The sequence below is a fragment of the Pristiophorus japonicus genome, chromosome 13 (genome assembly GCF_044704955.1).
Source record: "Pristiophorus japonicus isolate sPriJap1 chromosome 13, sPriJap1.hap1, whole genome shotgun sequence".
Taxonomy (NCBI): Eukaryota; Metazoa; Chordata; class Chondrichthyes; family Pristiophoridae; genus Pristiophorus; species Pristiophorus japonicus.
In genome coordinates this window covers 153,500,483-153,519,067 of record NC_091989.1, presented here as the reverse complement: position 1 = coordinate 153,519,067, position 18,585 = coordinate 153,500,483, and the positions used below count along the sequence as shown (strand labels likewise).

General features: G+C 49.1%; 1 protein-coding gene across 4 annotated transcripts in view; it reads left to right on the top strand.

Moving 5' to 3' along the window:
• The window catches only part of spg7 (SPG7 matrix AAA peptidase subunit, paraplegin), a 133,343-nt gene that overhangs the window by 106,781 nt on the left and 7,977 nt on the right, over positions 1 to 18,585 (top strand). For 2 of the 4 annotated variants that reach the window (XR_011596366.1, XR_011596369.1), the window contains exon 19: positions 6,244 to 6,810. The exons of 1 other annotated variant lie outside the window; for it this stretch is intronic. The gene's annotated coding sequence lies outside the window, so the exon portion shown is untranslated. Of the gene's footprint in view, positions 1 to 6,243; positions 6,811 to 6,878; positions 6,942 to 18,585 lie in introns of those variants that run through there. One more of the 4 variants, XR_011596367.1, reaches the window with a different exon arrangement.

The window sequence follows — 18,585 nt, the reverse complement described above, 5'->3', positions numbered from 1 at the left end:
TCTGCTGAATTCTAAATTTCTCCCAGTCCTCAGGTTTGCTGCTTTTTCTGGCCAATTTACATGCCTTGGATTTAACACTATCCTTAATTTCCCTTGTTAGCCACGGTTGAGCCACCTTCCCTGTTTTATTTTTACTCCAGAAAGGGATGTACAATTGCTGAAGTTCATCCATGTGATCTTTAAATGTTTGCCATTGCCTTTCCACCGTCAATCCTTTAAGTATCATTTGCCAGTCTATTCTAGCCAATTCACGCCTCAAACCATCGAAGTTGCCTTTCCTTAAGTTCAGGACCCTAGTTTCTGAATTAACTGTGTCACTCTCCATCTTAATAAAGAATTCTACCATATGGTCAATCTTCCCCAAGGGGCCTCGCACAACAAGATTGCTAATTAGTCCTTTCTCATTTCACATCACCCAGTCTAAGATGGCAAGCTCCCTAATTGATTCCACGACATATTGGTCCAGAAAACCATCCGTATTAAACACCAGGAAATCCTCCTCCACCGCATTGCTACCAGTTTGGTTAGCCCAATCAATATGTAGATTAAAGTCACCCATGATAACTGCTGTACCTTTATTGCACGCATCCCTAATTTCTTGTTTGATGCTGTCCCCAACCTGACTACTACTGTTTGGTGGTCTGTACACAACTCCCACTAGTGTTTTCTGCCCTTTGGTATTCCGTAGCTCCACCCATACCGATTCCACATCATCCAAGCCAATGTCCTTTCTTACTCTTGCATTAATTTCCTCTTTAACCAGCAATGCCACCCTGCCTCCTTTTCCTTTCTGTCTATCCTTCCTAAATGTTGAATACCTCTGGATGTTGAGTTCCCAGCCTTGGTCACCCTGGAGCCATGTCTCCGTGATGCCAATTACACCATACCCGTTAACTGCTATCTGCGCAGTTAATTCATCCACCTTATTCCGAATACTCCTCGCATTGAGGCACAGAGCCTTCAGGCTTGTCTTTCTAACACACTTTGCCCCTTTTAGAATTTTGCTGTAATTTGGCCCTTTTTGTTTTTTGCCTTAGGTTTCTCTGCCCTCCACTTACTTTTCTTTCTATCTTTTGCTTCTGCCCCCATTCTACTTCCCTCTGTTTCCCTGCATAGGTTCCCATCCCCCTGCCATATTAATTTAATTCCTCTCCAACAGCACGAGCAAACACTTCCCCTAGGATATTGGTTCCGGTCCTGTCCAGGTGCAGACCAACCTTCCCCAGAACCGGTTCCAATGTCCCAGGAATTTGAATCCCTCCCTTCTGCACCACTCCTCAAGCCACGTATTCATCTGAGCTATCCAACAATTCCTATTCTGACTAGCACGTGGCACTGGTAGCAATCCTGAGATTACTACTTTTGACGTCCTACTTTTAAAATTTAGTTCCTAGCTCCCTAAATTCGACTCGTAGGACCTCATCCTATTACCTATATCATTGGTACCTATATGCACCACGACAACTAGCTGTTCACCCTCCCTTTTCAGAATGCCCTGCACCCGCTCCGAGACATCCTTGACTCTTGCACCAGGGAGGCAACATACCATCCTGGAATCTTGGTTGCAGCCGTAGAAACGTTTACCTATTCCCCTTACAATTGAATCCCCTATCACTATAGCTCTCCCACTCTTTTTCCTGCCCTCCAGTGCAGCAGAGCCACCCACAGTGCCATGAACTTGGCTGCTGCTGCCCTCCCCTGATGAGTCATCCCTCCAACCGTACCCAAAGCGGTGTATCTGTTTTGCAGGGGGTGACCGCAGGGGACCCCTGCACTATCTTCCTTGCACTGCTCTTCCTGTTGGTCACCCATTCCCTATCTGGCTGTATACCCTTTACCTGCGGTAAGACCAACTCACTAAACGTGCTATTCACGTCATTCTCAGCATTGTGGATGCTCCAGAGTGAATCCACCCGCAGCTCCAGTGCCACAATGCGGTCCGTCAGGAGCTGCAGGCGGATGCATTTCCCGCACACGTAGTCGTCAGGGACACCGGAAGCTTCCCTGACTTCCCACATAGTACAAGAGGAGCATAGCACTTGTCCGAGCTCTCCTGCCATGATTTAACCCTTAGATAAACTTCATTTGGCAACAACAATGCTCAATGTTACTTACTGATAAAGAAAAAGAAAAACTACTTACCAATCACTTACCCCCTTGGCTGTGACGTCACCTTTCGATTTTGTCATGTATTCAACTGTCATTGTAACCCATGTATAAACTGGCCTAAGTTGTACACCGTGAGAATATTAACCACTAGGTGGTGAACTTGTGGGTGACACTCCTAACCTGGACTTTCAGGTATAAAAGGGGAAGCTCCACCCACCTTCATCACTTCAGTGCTGGCTAATAAAGGTTACTGGTCACAGAGTGACCTTCTCTCAAGTATGGGCCTCGTGAGCATTTATACTGTATAGTAAGGACATATTGGCGAGGAGAAACTGGGATTTAAACCAAGCGAGCATGGCCACTAGCAGCACTAGCAGCACAGACAAGAGGTACTGTGTTGGTGATGATTGGGACGACTTTATTGAGAGACTACAGCAAAGCTTCGTCACTAAGGAATGGCTGGGACAGGATTCGGCCAACAAACGCAGGGCTCATCTCCTGACGGTTTGTGGATCCAGGACATACTCCCTGATGAAGGACCTTCTAGCGCCAGAGAAGCCGGCGGACAAGACTTTTGAAGAGCTCAGTAAGTTGATCGGGAAACACTTTAAACCGGCGAGCAGCATGCACATGGTGAGACACTGGTTTTACACGCGCCGGCGGCGAGAAGGGCACAGCGTTCCAGATTTTGTGGCAGACCTCCGGCGACTGGCGAGCCTATAACTTCCCAGATGCATGCAGAGTGGAGATGCTGCGAGACTTTTTTATTGAGGGCATCAGGCACGCTGGGGTTTTCAGGAAACTGTTTGAGACTAAAGACTTGACCCTGGAAATGGCAGCTTTGATGGCTCAGACATTTATCTCAAGGGAGGAAGAGACCAGAATGATTGACAAAAATCTTGGTTTAAATGCAGCAAATGGACAGGGAGTCAACATTGTTAACGCGGCACACAGCTCTCCAGGCAGACAGGGGCAATCGGACATGCCCGAGCATGTAGTCGAATCCAAAGGACAATAGCTGGCGATTCATGCCATCACAAGGGACAATGCGGCCATCAACACCTGTCAATGGTGCACTTAAGGACAGTTATAGAGACAGTCAGAGACGATCGACTGGTAATGGACCTTTTGTTTCCAACAACGGCTCATGTTGGAGGTGTGGAGGCAAACACACAGCCAGAGCTTGCAGGTATCAGCAATATACCTGCAGAAACTGCAACGTCAGCGGTCACTTGGTGCGTATGTGCAGGAAGCCTGCAGCCAGGTTGATGTACGAGGAGGACGGGGATGATGTAAGCCCTACGAGGCCAAATGGACACTGGGGGAAATCGCTGGAAGCTGAACTTCAGCGAGTTCATGTGGAGCACATATACAGTTCGTACACCAGGACACCACCGATAATGATGAAAGTGCTCCTCAATGGCATCCCAGTATCAATGGAGCTAGACACGGGGGCCGGCCAGCCAGTCCCTGATGAGTATCAAACAGTTCAATGCCAGGAGGCCAAACTTATTGCCAATTGACGCACAGCTACGGACATATACAAAGGAGTTCATTCCGGTGCTTGGCAGCGCCACGATAGACATGACCCACAAAGATTCGGAGAACAGGTTGCCACTCTGGATTGTCCCGGGGAACGGTCCCGCACTGCTGGGGAGGAGTTGGCTGGCTGTCATGAACTGGAAATGGGGCGATGTCAATGCAATTTCTTCTGTGGAGCAAATATCTTGCTCACAGGTCCTGGACAAATTTGACTCACTATTTCAACCCGCCATTGGCACTTTCATGGGAACCAAGATAGTGATTCACATAAACCCGGATGCCAGGCCAGTACACCACAAGGCCAGAGCGGTGCAGTACGTGATGCGGGAAAAGATAGAAGGCGAATTGGACTACCTGCTGAGGGAAGGCATCATCTCGCCAGTCAAATTCAGTGACTGGGTGAGCCCGATTGTGCCAGTACTGAAGGCGATGGGTTGGTCAGGATATATGGCGATTTCAAGGACACCATCAATCGGGTGTCACTCCAAGACCAGTACCCGCTACCGAGAGCAGAGGACCTCTTTGCGACGCTATCTGGTGGCAAACCTTTCTCAAAATTGGACCTGTCCTCAGCTTTTATGACCCAGGAGCTGGCGAGTGAGTCGAAGAAGCTGACCACCATCGCGACACACAAGGGGTTGTTTGAGTACAACAGATGTCCGTTCGGGATTCGCTCGGCCGCCGCGATCTTTCAACGAAATATGGAAAGCCTCCTCAAGTCGATTCCAAGGACGGTGGTTTTTCAGGACGACATCCTCATCACGGGTTGTGATACTGAAGGACACCTCCACAACCTGGAGGAGGTGCTATGCAGACTGGACCGGGTAGGGCTGCGACTGAAAAAGGTGAAGTGCGTCTTCTTAGCTCCAGAGGTAGAATTCCTGGGGATGAGGGTAGCAGCAGAGGGGATCAGCCCTACTGCGTCCAAGACGGAAGCGATCCAGAGAGCACCCAGACCCCGTAACACGACGGAGCTGCGTTCGTTCCTGGGGCTCCTGAACTATTTTGGTAACTTTCTTCCCAAATTGAGCACGCTGTTAGAGCCGCTATACGTGCTCTTATGCAAAGGTTGTGAATGGATCTGGGGGGACAGCCAGGAAAGGGCTTTTGATAGAGCACGAAATTTGTTATGCTCCAACAATCTGTTAACGCTATATGACCCATGTAAGAAACTTGTTTTAACGTGCGATGCGTTGTCCTATGGGATCAGGTGTGTGTTGCAGCATGTTAATGCCAAGGGTCAGTTACAGCCGGTAGCTTATGCCTCCAGAAGTCTGTCCCAGGCAGAACGGGGCTACGGTATGGTAGAAAAGGAAGCGCTTGCATGTGTATATGCAGTAAAAAAAAAATGCACCAGTACCTGTTTGGCAGGAAATTTGAGCTGGAGACAGATCACAAACCCCTAACGTCCCGATTGGCTGACAACAAGGCCATAAATGCAAATGCATCGGCCTGCATACAGAGGTGGGCACTCACATTAGCTTTCTATGACTATACAATTCAGCACAGACCGGGCGCTGAAAACTGCGCCGATGCACTCAGCAGGCGCCCACTAGCCACCACTGAGGGGTCAACCGAGCATGCTGCTGAGATGGTCATCGCTGTTGAAGCTTTCGAAAGCGAAGGCTCACCCGTGACAGCCCGTCAGATTAAAGTCTGGACAAATAGAGACCCGCTACTGTCTTTAGTCAAGAAATGTGTCCTGAATGGGGACTGGGCAGCCATGTATGGGGCATGCCCTGAGGAATTCAAACTATTTCACAGGCCGTCTACTATGGGAAAACCGAGTAGTCATGCCCCAGATGGGCAGAGAGAAGTTCATCAGAGAACTCCTCAATGAGCACCCGGGCATTGTCATGATGAAGGCAATTGTCAGGTCACACATTTGATGACTAGGGATAGGTGCAGACCTGGAACTTTGTGTTCGCAGGTGCAACACGTGTGCTCAGCTGGACAATGCGCCCAGGGAAGCCCCCCTTAGCCCCTGGTCCTGGCCCGCCAAGCCATGGTCACGCATCCATGTGGACTACGCAGGTCCTTTCATGGGAAAAATGTTTTTGGTTGTAGTAGACGCCTACTCCAAATGGATCGAGTGTGACATTCTCAATTCAAGCACATCCTCTGCCACGGTAGAAAGTCTACGGGCAATGTTCGCTGCCCATGGTCTACCGGATGTCTTGGTCAGCGACAATGGCCCGTGCTTTGCAAGCATTGAATTCCAGGACTTCATGGCAGGAAATGGTATCAACCGTGTCAGAACGGCACCGTTCAAGCCGGCCTCAAACGGCCAGGCGGAACGAGCAGTGCAGATAATCAAATAGGGGATGCTCAGAATCCAAGGGGGTTCCCTACAAAGCCGTTTATAACGCCTCCTGTTGGCCAATAGATCCCGACCACACTCGCTCACAGGGGTTCCACTCGCAGAGCTGCTAATGAAAAGGATACTCAAAACCAGGTTATCCCTTATACACCACACCATGAAAGAAATTGTTGAGAGCAGGCGCCAGTCACAATGTGACTACCATGACGGGAATGTGAGGGCACGATGTATCGATGTCAATGATCCTATCTTTGTCCTCAACTATGCTGCAGGGCCTAAATGCCTCGCAGGCACTGTGATTGCCAAAGAGGGGGAATAGGATTCTGGTAGTTAAACTTGCCAATGGACAAATCTGCCGCAAACACGTGGATCAAACAAAAAGGAGGTTCAGCAATCCCACAGAAGAAGCAAAGGAAGAACACGATATAGAGTTCGCTCCTCCACAGGTGACCGAACACCGGAACCAAGCGGAGGAGAGCCCAGTCACTTTGGGCAGTCCAAACAGGCCTGAGGCACCGCAAACAGCAGACACTCAGGCCATCGCCCAACAACCAGAGCCCCAACTCGGGTGCTCTACAAGGGAGTGTAAACCACCAGAGAGACTTAACCTGTGATCCCAATAAGACTTTGGCGGGGAGGTGATGTCATGTATTCAACTGTCATTGTAACCCATGTATAAACTGACCTAAGTTGTACACTGAGAACATTGACCACTAGGTGGTGAACTTGTGGGAGATGCTCCTAACCTGGACTTTCAGGTATAAAAGGGGAAGCTCCACCCATCTTCATCACTTCAGTGCTGGCTAATAAAGGTTACTGGTCACAGAGTGACCTCTCAAGTATGGGCCTCGTGTGCATTTATACGGTATATTGGAATTTTTTCTACTTTTTTGCCTCCCTGCTGCAGCTGTACCAGCTGGCCTCTTGTAGGCCTCAGCAATCTCCCACTCCGGCTCCCGACACGATGTTGCTGCTCCCCGGACTGACGGGTCTGTTGTAGGCCTCAGCGATCTCCTGCTCCGCCTCCCGACACGACGCTGCTGCTCCCCAGACTGACGGGCCTTTTGTCGGCCTCAGCGATCTCCTGCTCCGCCTCCCGACATGATGCTGCTGCTCCCCGGATTGATGGGCCTTTTGTCGGCCTCAGCGATCTCCCGCTCTGCCTCCCGACAAGACCTCTTCCCTGTACATGCTGGGTGTGAATGGTCTGGCCGCCCTCCTCATTCTTGCACGTCTTAAATCGGGCACATAATGATGTGCATCATACATTGAGCCATCTGCACTCTGCAGCATCTGCGTATTAATCGATGCAGGCTGAGAAATGGCTGGGCCCATTGCAATGAAAGTATAATAGAAGCAATAATTTCCTCCCTAAAATACACCTACAGTAAATCCCCAATAGTTCAGAGTCTGAAAATATGTGTTGAGATGGTCACTTCACCTGAGAAGAACTCCAGAGTCAATCCAAACTCTCCGAAGTTGAAGCAGCCTTTTCAATGAAGTGACCTGCGATTTTAAAAATGGCGCCCACACCGCTGTGATTAGTTCAGAACAGTTCCATTTTTCCGGGCGGTTTTTTGGGCGAGTGATATTGTGGGCGATATGTGTGTGAGGTGGTGAAAGTGATTCTGGGCGATGATCTAGGCATTAGTTTCGGCAAATGTGATCTTTACAACAAAAAAAAGTGGGCGGTCGGTATTATTGAATCTCGGCATTAATTCCGTGCGGAAACTAACGGCAGGCGATATTGTGGGCGTTGATTTTGCCCATTCTGATGATTCCGCCCCAAAAAAGTGGGTGGGCGGTATTATTTTTTCCCGAGCGTTACTTTCCCCATGCTTGTAACGCTCGTCGATAAGTGTCCAAAAAATGCTAGTCAGTTTCCATTTTGTGGCTAAATGGGCGCTATATGGGTGTTATACGTCATTTCAGTGGTAAAATGAATGTTAAGTGGGCGTTCAGCATGCAAAAAAAAGTGGCAAAATTAAAAAGGATATTAAAACTGCTAAGAGAGCATGAAAAATTCTTGGTTGTAAAATCAAGGAAACCTTTAAGATGTTCTATTAAGAGTAAGAGGGTAACTAAAGAAAAGGTAGGGCCTATTAAAGACCATGAGGGTAATCTTTGTGTGGAGGTGGAAGATGTTGGTAAGGTTCTTAACGAATACTTTACATCTGTTTTCAAAAAGGAAAGGGGCAATGCAGATACTGCTATCTAGAAGGAGTGTGATATTCTGGATGATATATAGTGAGAGGAAGTATTAAGGGGTTTAGCAGCTTTGAAAGTAGATAAGTCCCCAGGCCCAGATGAAATGCATCCCAGGCTGTTGAGCGAAGTAAAAGAAGAAATAGCAGAGGCCTTGACCATCATTTTTCAGTCCTTTTTGGATTTGGGCATGGTGCTGGAGGATTGGAGGACTGTTAAGGTAGTACCCTTTTTTAAGAAGGGAGAAAAGAATAGGCCGAGTAACTCCAGTGGTGGGGAAATTATTGGAAAAAGTCCTGAAAGACAGGATTTGGAAAGGCGAGGATTAATTAGGGACAGTCAGCACGGATTTGTTGAGGGAAGATTGTATTTGACTAACCTGATTGAATTTTTTGAGGAGGTAACCAAGAGGGTCGATGAGGGTAGTGCGTAGGATGTAGTGTATATGGACTTTAGCAAAGCTTTTGATAAGGTCCCACATGGTAGACTGGTCATGAAGGTTAAAGCCCATGGGATCCAGGGCAAGAGGGCAAGGTGGCAAGTTTGATCCAAAATTGGCTTGGAGGTAGGAAACAAAGGGTAATGGTTGATGGATGTTTTTGTGACTGGAAGAATATTTACAGTGGGATTCCGCAGGGCTCAGTACTGGGTCCCTTGCTTTTTATGGTATATATCAACGATTTAGATTTGGATATAGGGAGTATGATTAAGAAGTTTGCAGATGACACTAAACTTGGCTGTGTGGTTGATGATGAAGAGGAAATTCATGGGCTGCAGGAGGTTATCAATCTACTGGTCAGGTGGGCAGAGCAATGGCAAATGGAATTTAATTCCGAGAAGTGTGAGGTAATGCACTTTGGGAGGGCTAACGAGGAAAGGGTATGCACATTAAGCAGTAGACCACTTAATTGTGTAGATGAACAAAGGGACCTTGGAGTGCTTGTCCACAGATTCCTGAAAGTTGCAGGTCAGGTGGTTAAGGTAGTTAAGAAGGCATACGGAATGCTTGCCTTTATTGACTGAGGCATAGAATATAAGAGCAGGGAGGTTATGCTTAAATTGTATAATACTTTGGTTAGGCCACAGCTGGAGTACTGCTTGCAGTTCTGGTCGCCGTATTATAGAAAGGACGTGATTGCACTAGAGAGGGTGCAGAGGAGATTTACTAAGATGCTGCCTGGAATGGAGAATCTTAGTTGTGAGGACAGATTGGATAGGCTGGGTTTGTTCTCATTGTAACAGAGGAGGTTGAGAGGAGACCTCATTGAGGTGTACAAAATATTGAGGGGCCTGGACATAGTGGATAGTAAGGGCCTATTTCCATTGGTGGAGGGGTCTATTACGAGGGTGGAGGGGTCTATTATGAGGGGGCATAGTTTTAAGGTGGTTGGTGGAAGGTTTAGAGGGGATTTGAGGGAGGGCTTCTTTACGCAGAGGGTTGTGGGAATCTGGAACTCGCTGCCTGGAAGAGTGGTGGATGCAGAAACCCTCACTACTTTTAAGAGATGGTTGGATGGGCACTTAAAGTGCCGTAATCTGCAGGGTTATGGACCTAGAGCTTGTCATTATTATTAGACTGGATAACCTTTTGTTGACTGGCATGGATATAATGGTAAGTATTGCAGGGAATCGAATACAGCCAGGGTGATCTCCTGGACTAGTTCGATCGCCTGGATGGGTCGGAGAGGAATTTTCCAAGATTTTTTTTCTCCCTAAATTGGCCTGAGTTTTTATCTGGTTTTTGCCTCTTCCAGGAGATCACGTGGCTCCGGTTGGGGTGGAGTGTAGAATGTTTCAGTATAAGGGATGTCGCAGTTGTGTGAGGCAGACTGGTTGGGCTGGGTGTTCGTTGCCTTTCCACCATTGTTCATTGTTCGTAGGTTTATATAACCTTCAGGGCTGCTGACCGAGGGCCGTGCGGCTCTTTGTCGGCCGGTGTGGACACGATGGGCCGAAATGGCCTCCTCCTGCGCTGTAAATTTCTATGTTTCTAACCCAGCCATGTTCGTTTGCTTTTGTGGTGATCAGCTCCAGCATAAGGTTATTGGTCTGCATAGTTTGTACTGAGTCCGGACACAAAAGATGGATTTTCTCGGCAACCCAAAAACATTAAAGAAAGAGACTTGCATTTATATACTTCATCTAGTGGTATACTGAAATTATGACCGTCTATTTTCACCACAAATGCTGATTGATTTGCTGTGTGTTTCCAGCTTTCTGACTTTTCAGATTGCTCACACCTGCAGTATTTTGCTTTTTACTTGTAGTTTTACAGTCATTATCACATCTCAAAACATCTCATGCACTAAATTATTTTGATGTGTAGTGACTTATTTGGCAACTGAATTGACCATCTTGTGCACATCAAGCTCCCACAAAGCACGGTGATGGTGGTTAAGGGAGGGATGTAAACCAGGATACCATGAAAACTCCTTATTCCTCTCCAACTAGTACTGTGGTAACATCCACCTGTACCACTTGAACAGAAAGTTAGAGGCTTGGGATTACACTGATACAACGTAGCACTCCCCATCACTACAGTATAGTGTGTGAGCCGATACTTTATTCTCTCTCCCCATGCCATATATTCCAACATCTCACTAAGTAAGCTATTTTGCTATAATATTCCATCACTGAACAGGTATTGGCTACATCATCTTCATCATTATAGGCGGTCCCTCAAACGAGGATGACTTGCTTCCACATGAGTTCACAGATGTTTCAATGAAGAACCTGATATTCCAGTCAGAACTCCAAGTGAAGGGGTGGAAGATGCCTATGTGTGCATTTTTTTAACGTGTGGTGACCGTTGCACATCAGCCACCACGTGGGCTTGACAGAGTTAGTAAGCCTTTATCCAGTGGCAAGAGTTAACCAGGACGACTGGAAACCTCCTCTGCTGCACGGACCTAGTGCGTACACATATCGCAGTTTGGGCTGGCCCATGCTTCCCCAGGGCCCTCGGATCTTCTAGACCCTGTACCCTCATTTGCCGTACCTCCGCCACAATCTCTCGCAGCTCCTCCGCCACAAACATTCTCCGCACCTCCGCCATGATCTCTCACCGCTCCTCCGTCACAATCTCTCGCTGCTCATCTGTCCCGATCTCTTGCTGCTCCTCTGCCACGATCTCTCATCGCTCATCCGCCCTGACCTTCCCGCTCCTCCGCTGTAACTGGGCCCCATCAATGTTCCTACCCACGCTCCAAACGGCGACCTGGGTTTTGATGACGTCACCCAGTCGCCCACTTGGGCCAGCTCGCGCTGGATGTTGTAGTGGTATGCCGTACCAGCTCTTTTATAGCCCGACCTTCGGAGGTGTTCTCTCGCAGGTCGGGGGGGCCACGATGTTCCAGGGCCCGCCGCTCCAGCTCTTTTATAGCCCGGTCAGGCTTTCCTACGTTACAATAGTGATTACACTTCAAACAACTTAATTGGCTGTAAAGGGCTAAGGGACAGCCTGAGGTTGTGAAATGTGCTATATAAATACAAATTCTTTCTGCAAAGTCCACTCCAGGGACTTGAGCACAAAAAATCAAGGCTGACACTCCAACGAAGTGCTGAGGGAATGCTGTACTGTCGGAGGTGCCGTCTTTTAAATGAGATGTTAAATCAAGGTCCCGTCTGAACTTTCAAATGAACGTATATTATCCCATGGCACTATTTCAAAGAAGAGATGGGACATTATCCCCGGTGTCCTGGTCAATATTTATCCCTCAATCAACATAACAAAAACAGATTATCTGGTCATTATCACTTTTCTGTTTGTGAGAGCTTGCTGTGCGCAAATTGGCTGCCACATTTCCCACATTACAACAGTGACTACACTGCAAAATTAGTTCATTGGGTGTAAAGCACGTTGAGATGTTTGGTGGTCATGAAAGGCTCTATGTAAATGGAAGTCTTTCTTTTCTTTGTAAAACACTGACATTGCTAATAGTGACAAGTAGGACTAGGCTAGATTGCAGCCTCACTTGCAACAACTAAATAACTCATTGGATAAATAAATTCACGTTAGCCCTCAGAAGATCATCACCTATTTTGTTAACATATCATAAGAAATAGGAGTAGGCCACACAGCCCATCGAGCCTGCTCTACCATTTAATAAGATCATGGCTGATCTGATCATGGACTCGGGTCCACTTCCCTGCCCGCTCCCCATAACCCCTTATTCCCTTATCGTTTAAGAAACTGTCTATTTCTGTCTTAAATTTATTCAATGTCCCATCTCTCTGAGGCAGCGAATGCCACAGGTTCACAACCCTCTGAGAGAAAAAATTTCTCCTCATCTCCATTTCAAATGGGCGGCCGCTTATTCTAAGATCATGCCCTCTAGTTCTAGTCTCCCCCACCCATGGAAACATCCTCTCTGCATCCACCTTGTCAAGCCCCCTCATAATCTTATACGTTTCGGTAAGATCACCTCTCATTCTTCTGAATTCCAATGAGAAGAGGCCCAACCTACACAACCTTTCCTCATAAGTCAACCCCTTCATCTCCGGAATCAACCTAGTGAACCTTCTCTGAACTGCCTCCAAAGCAGGTATATATCCTTTCGTAAATATGGAAACCAAAACTGCACGCAGTATTCTAGATGTGGCCTCACCAATACCTTGTATAACTGTAACAAGACTTCCCTGCTTTTATACTCCATCCCCTTTGCAATAAAGGCCAAGATTCCATTGGCCTTCCTGATCACTTGCTGTACCTGCATACTAACCTTTTGTGTTTCATGCACAAGTATCCCCAGGTCCTGCTGTACTTTGCAATTTTTCTCCATTTAAATAATAACATGCTCTTTGCTTTTTTCTGCCAAAGTGCATGACCTCACATTTTCCAACTTTATACTCCATCTGCCAAATTTTTGCCCACTCACTTAGCCTGTCTATTTCTATTTGAACTATTTCCCATCCTTGAGGCCTTGAGTGATACTTTTAATTTGTGTCAAATAAGGCAATTTTGTATGACAGATTTGTATACATCTGGGATTTTACAGCCAATATCCCAACAATCTAGGCTGTCACCCATGTCCTAAATGTGAAAAGGGCAACCAATGCTTTATGAATCATTTGGAAATACTGATTTTAATTGCTATTTCATTGCTATCCATTATGTTCTCTGAGCTTAAACCCATCTCCAACACTTCAAGTGCACTATCAGGATCGCCATCACTCTGTCTCCAATACTGAAAACTCGTGTGAACAATTACTTAAAAGTTCCACCATTATTTTTCCATTTTATGTTTACCCTAGCCATTTAGATACAACATTTGATGATGATCACTTATGTATCTGCTTATTAAAAAACTAGATTATTTGCCTCTTGGCACCACCAAGTGGTCAATTAAAGAAATAGAATGATTGTTCAAGACAAACCAACCAGCCAATGAATATCACATGGGCATATGACACAAGTGTATTGTTCACTTCCACTACTATTTATATAGTAAATAATAGGACTGGAAAAAATCTGTAGAACTATAGCACAGTGTAAGTCAACACCTTCAGACAGGAAGAAAATCGATAAAAGGATTTAATGTAATCTAGGTTAAAAAGGTTTATCATGAACAGAGATTAATTCATGATGCATATTATGATTTGCTGTGGACATGAGGTGGGGTACTGAACTCAAATTCATTACACACTCATGGCTAGCCCTTTTCCTAAAAATCTTAAGTTTGTATAGGTGCATGAAATATAAAAGCAAATCAGTACAAAGCTAAAGATCCTGAAATTAGAGATGCCATGTTTTGCCAAATGAATGGCTTTGCATCAAAAGTTTCAAGTATATGGACAAATAACATTTTTTTAAAAACTTTTGGTATTCTGTTTAAATTTGAGGTGAAGTTATATCACTGAAAAGTAAACTGTTGGTAATTTAAACTTTGAATACAACAGACGTAGTTTCAACCTTGGTAGGAGGAATAAGAAGGCTGCTTATTTCTTGTAAGGTAAGAAATTAAATGGTGTAGAAGAGCAAAGAGATCTTGGAATACAGATAGCTTAAATCTTAGGGTAGTTATGGAAAAGGACAAAGATAGACCAGGAATAAAAATTCTCAATTGGGAAAAGCCAATTTTACGAAGCTGAGATGTGATTTAGCCAAAGTGGTCTGGAAACAGCTACTTGAAGATAAATCAGTGTCAGAGCCGTGGGAGGCATTCAAGGAGGAGATGCTGAGGATTCAGAGCAAGTATGTTCTCTCAAAGAAAAAGGGTGGGACTAATAAATCAAGAGCCCCATGGATGTTACGAGGCATACTGAGTAGGATAAAGAAAAAAAAAGGGAGGCTTATGACAGATACAGAGGGCCCAATACTGCAGAAACCCGAGAGAAGTATAGAAAGAACAGGGGTGAAATTTAAAAAGGAAATTAGGAAAGCAAAGAGAGAGCATGAAAAAATGTTGGTAAGTAAAATCAAGGAAACCCAAAGATGTTTTATAAATACATTAAGAGCAAGAGGATAACTAAAGAAAGTATAGGGCCTATTAGAGACCATAAAATTAACCTATGTGTGGAGGCGGAAGATGTGAGTATAGTTCTTAATGAATACTTTGCGTCTGTTTTCACAAAAGAGAGGGGCAATGCAGACATTGCAATCAGGGAGGAGTGTGAAATATTAGATGAAATAAACATAGTGAGAGGACGTATTAAAGGGTTTAGCAGCTATGAAAGTGGATAACTCCCCAGGCCCGGATGAAATGTATCCCAGGCTGTTAAAAGAAGCAAAAGAGGAAATAGCAGAGGCTCTGACCATCATTTTCTAATCCTCTTTGGCTATAGGTGTGGTACTGGAGGACTGCTAATGTGGTAGCTTTGTTTAAAAGGGAGAAAGGGATAGACCGAGTAATTACAGGCCAGTCAGCCTAACCTCAGTGGTGGGAAAATTATTGGAAAAAATTCTGAGGGATAGGATAAGTCTTCATTTAGAAAGACACAGACAGTCAGCATGGATTTGTTAATGGAAGCTCATGTCTGACTAACTTGATTGAATTTTTTGAGGAGGTAACAAGGAGGGTCAATGAGGCTACTGCGTTTATGTAGTGTATATGGATTTTAACAAGGATTTTGATAAGGTCCCACATGGCAGACTGATCATGAAAGTAAAAGCCCATGGGATCCAAGGCAAAGTGGCAAATTGGATCCAAAATTGGCTCAGAGGCAGGAAGCAAAAGGTAATGGTTGATGGGTGTTTTGTGACTGGAAGGCAGTTTCCAGTGGTGGTCCGCGGGGCTCAGTATTAGGTCCCTTGCTTTTTGTGGTACATATCAATGAGTTAGACTTGAATGTAGGGGGTATGATTAAGAAGTTTGCAGATGATACAAAAATTGGCTGTGTGGTTGATCATGAAGAAGAAACCTGTAGACTGCAGGAAGATATCAATGAACTGGTCAGGTGGGCAGAACGGTGGCAAATGGAATTCAATCCAGAGAAGTGTGAGGTAATGCATTTGGGGAGGGCTAACAAGGCAAGGGAATACACATTAAATGGTAGGACACAGAAGTGTAGAGGAACAAAGGGACCTTGGAGTGCATGTCCACAGATCCCTGTAGGGATCAGGCCATGTAGGTAAGGTTGTTAAGAGGCATACGGAACACTTACCTTTATTAGCTGAGCCATAGAATACAAGAGTAGGGAGGTTATGCTTGAACTGTATAAAACGCTAGTTAGGCCACAGCTAGAGTACTGCGTGCATTTCTGATCATGATTGCACTAGAGAGGAGGGTTACAGAGGAGATCTACGAGGATGTTGCTTGGACTGGACAATTTTAGCTATGAGGAAAGATTGGATAGGTTGGGGTTTTCTTTGGAACAGAGGAGGCTGAAGGAAGACCTAATTGGGGTGTATAAAATTACGATGTGACTATTTGTACTGTCCTTTTTTGGTCCTCCTGCGCCTGCGTCCCCTCGATCCCTTCGAGACTCCGGACTCCCCCCGCCCGAAACCAGAAGTGAGACCCTGCAATCAGTCCGATCATGTTCCGCGAGCCTCCGAGCGACAGGGAGAGAGAGAAAGCCGGGGAGGAGGAGAGAGACTGGATGGGGAAGAGAGAGACTGGGCGGTCAGGGAAAGAGAGAGAGAGAGAGAGAGAGAGAACACCTGGGGACCGGGATAGGGAGCCGGGGTGGGGGGGGGGGGGGGGAAGACAGAGGGGGAGCCTAAGGGGAGGGGGGGGAGAGAGAGGGGGAGCCTAAGGGGGGGGGGGGGGAGAGAGAGGGGGAGCCTAAGGGGGGGGGGGTAGAGAGAGTGGGAGCCTGGGGAGGGGGAAAGAGAGGGAGCCTGGGGGATGGAAGGAGCGAGAGAGAGCTGGGGGGGAGGGGAGAGAGTGGGAACCTGAGTGGGGAGGGGGGGGGGAAGGAGAGAGAGGGGGAGTCTGGGAGGGGGGGAGGAGAGAGAGGGGGAGCCTGGGGAGGGGGGGAGGAGAGAGAGGGGGAGCCTGGGGAGGTGGGGAGGAGAGAGGGGGAGCCTGGTGGAGGTGGGGAGGAGAGAGGGGGAGCCTGGGGAGGGGGGGAGGAGAGAGAGGGGGAGTCTGGGGAGGGGGGAGGAGAGAGAGGGGGAATCTGGGGAGGGGGGGAGGAGAGAGAGGTGGAGTCTGGGGAGGGGGGGAGGGGAGAGAGAGGGGGAGTCTGGGGAGGGGGGGAGGAGAGAGAGGGGGAGCCTGGGGAGGGGGGGAGGAGAGAGAGGGGGAGCCTGGGGAGGGGGGGAGGAGAGAGAGGGGGAGTCTAAGGAGGGGGGGAGGAGAGAGAGGGGGAATCTGGGGAGGGGGGAGGAGAGAGAGGGGGAATCTGGGGAGGGGGGGAGGAGAGAGAGGGGGAGTCTGGGGAGGGGGGGAGGAGAGTGAGGGGGAGTCTGGGGAGGGGGGGGAGGAGAGAGAGGGGGAATCTGGGGAGGGGGGGAGGAGAGAGAGGGGGAATCTGGGGAGGGGGGGAGGAGAGAGAGGGGGAATCTGGGGAGGGGGGGAGGAGAGAGAGGGGGAGTCTGGGGAGGGGGGGGAGGAGAGAGAGGGGGAGTCTGGGGAGGGGGGAGAGGAGAGGGTGAGTCTGGGGAGGGGGGGGAGGAGAGAGAGGGTGAGTCTGGGGAGGGGGGGGAGGAGAGAGAGGGGGAGTCTGGGGAGGGGGGAGGAGAGAGAGGGGAGTCTGGGGAGGGGGGGAGGAGAGAGAGGGGGAGTCGAGAGAGAGGGGGATTCTGGGGAGGGGGGGAGGAGAGAGAGGGGGAGTCTGGGGAGGGGGGAGGAGAGAGAGAGAGAGGGGGAGTCTGGGGAGGGGGGAGGAGAGAGGTGCAGTCTGGGGAGGGGGGGAGGAGAGAGAGGTGGAGTCTGGGGAGGGGGGGAGCAGAGAGAGGTGGAGTCTGGGGAGGGGGGGAGGAGAGAGAGGGGGAGTCTGGGGAGGGAGGGAGGAGAGAGAGGGGGAGTCTGGGGAGGGAGGGAGGAGAGAGAGGGGGAGCCTGGGGAGGGGGAGGAGAGAGAGGGGGAGCCTGGGGAGGGAGGGAGGAGAGAGAGGGGGAGCCTGGGGAGGGGGGGAGGAGAGAGAGGGGGAGTCTGGGGAGGGGGGAGGAGAGAGGGGGAATCTGGGGAGGGGGGGAGGAGAGAGAGGTGGAGTCGGGGGAGGAGAGAGAGGTGGAGTCTGGGGAGGGGGGGAGGAGAGAGAGGGGGAGTCTGGGGAGGGGGGAGGAGAGAGAGGGGGAGTCTGGGGAGGGGGGGAGGAGAGAGAGGGGGAGTCTGGGGAGGGAGGGAGGAGAGAGAGGGGGAGCCTGGGGAGGGGGGAGGAGAAGAGGGGGAGTCTAGGGAGGGGGGAGGAGAGAGAGGGGAGTCTGGGGAGGGGGGGGGGAAGAGAGAGGGGGAGCCTAAGGGGGAGGGGGGAGAGAGAGTGGGAGCCTGGGGAGGGGAGGGGGAAAGAGAGAGAGAGAGAGAGAGGGAGCCTGGGGGATGGAAGGAGGGAGAGAGAGCTGGGGGGGAGGGGAGAGAGTGGGAACCTGAGTGGGGAGGGGAGGGGAGGGGGGGGGAAGGAGAGAGAGGGGATGTCTGGGGAGGGGGGGAGGAGAGAGAGGGGGAGTCTGGGAAGGGGGGGAGGAGAGAGAAGGGGAGTCTGGGGAGGGGGGGAGGAGAGAGAGGGCGAGTCTGGGGAGAGGGGGAGTCTGGGAGGAGAGAGAGGGGGAGTCTGGGGAGGGGGGTAGGAGAGAGAGGGGGAGTCTGGGGAGGGGGGAGGAGAGAGAGGGGGAGTCTGGGGACGGGGGGGAGTCTGGGGGAGTGGGGGAGGAGAAAGGGGGGGAGAGAGGGGGAGGGGGGGAGAGAGGGGGAGTCAGGGGGGGGAGGAGAGAGAGGGGGAGGGGGGGGAGAGAGGGGGAGGGGGGGAGGAGAGAGAGAGGGGGAGTCTGGGGGGGGGAGGAGAGAGAGGGGAGCCTGGGGAGG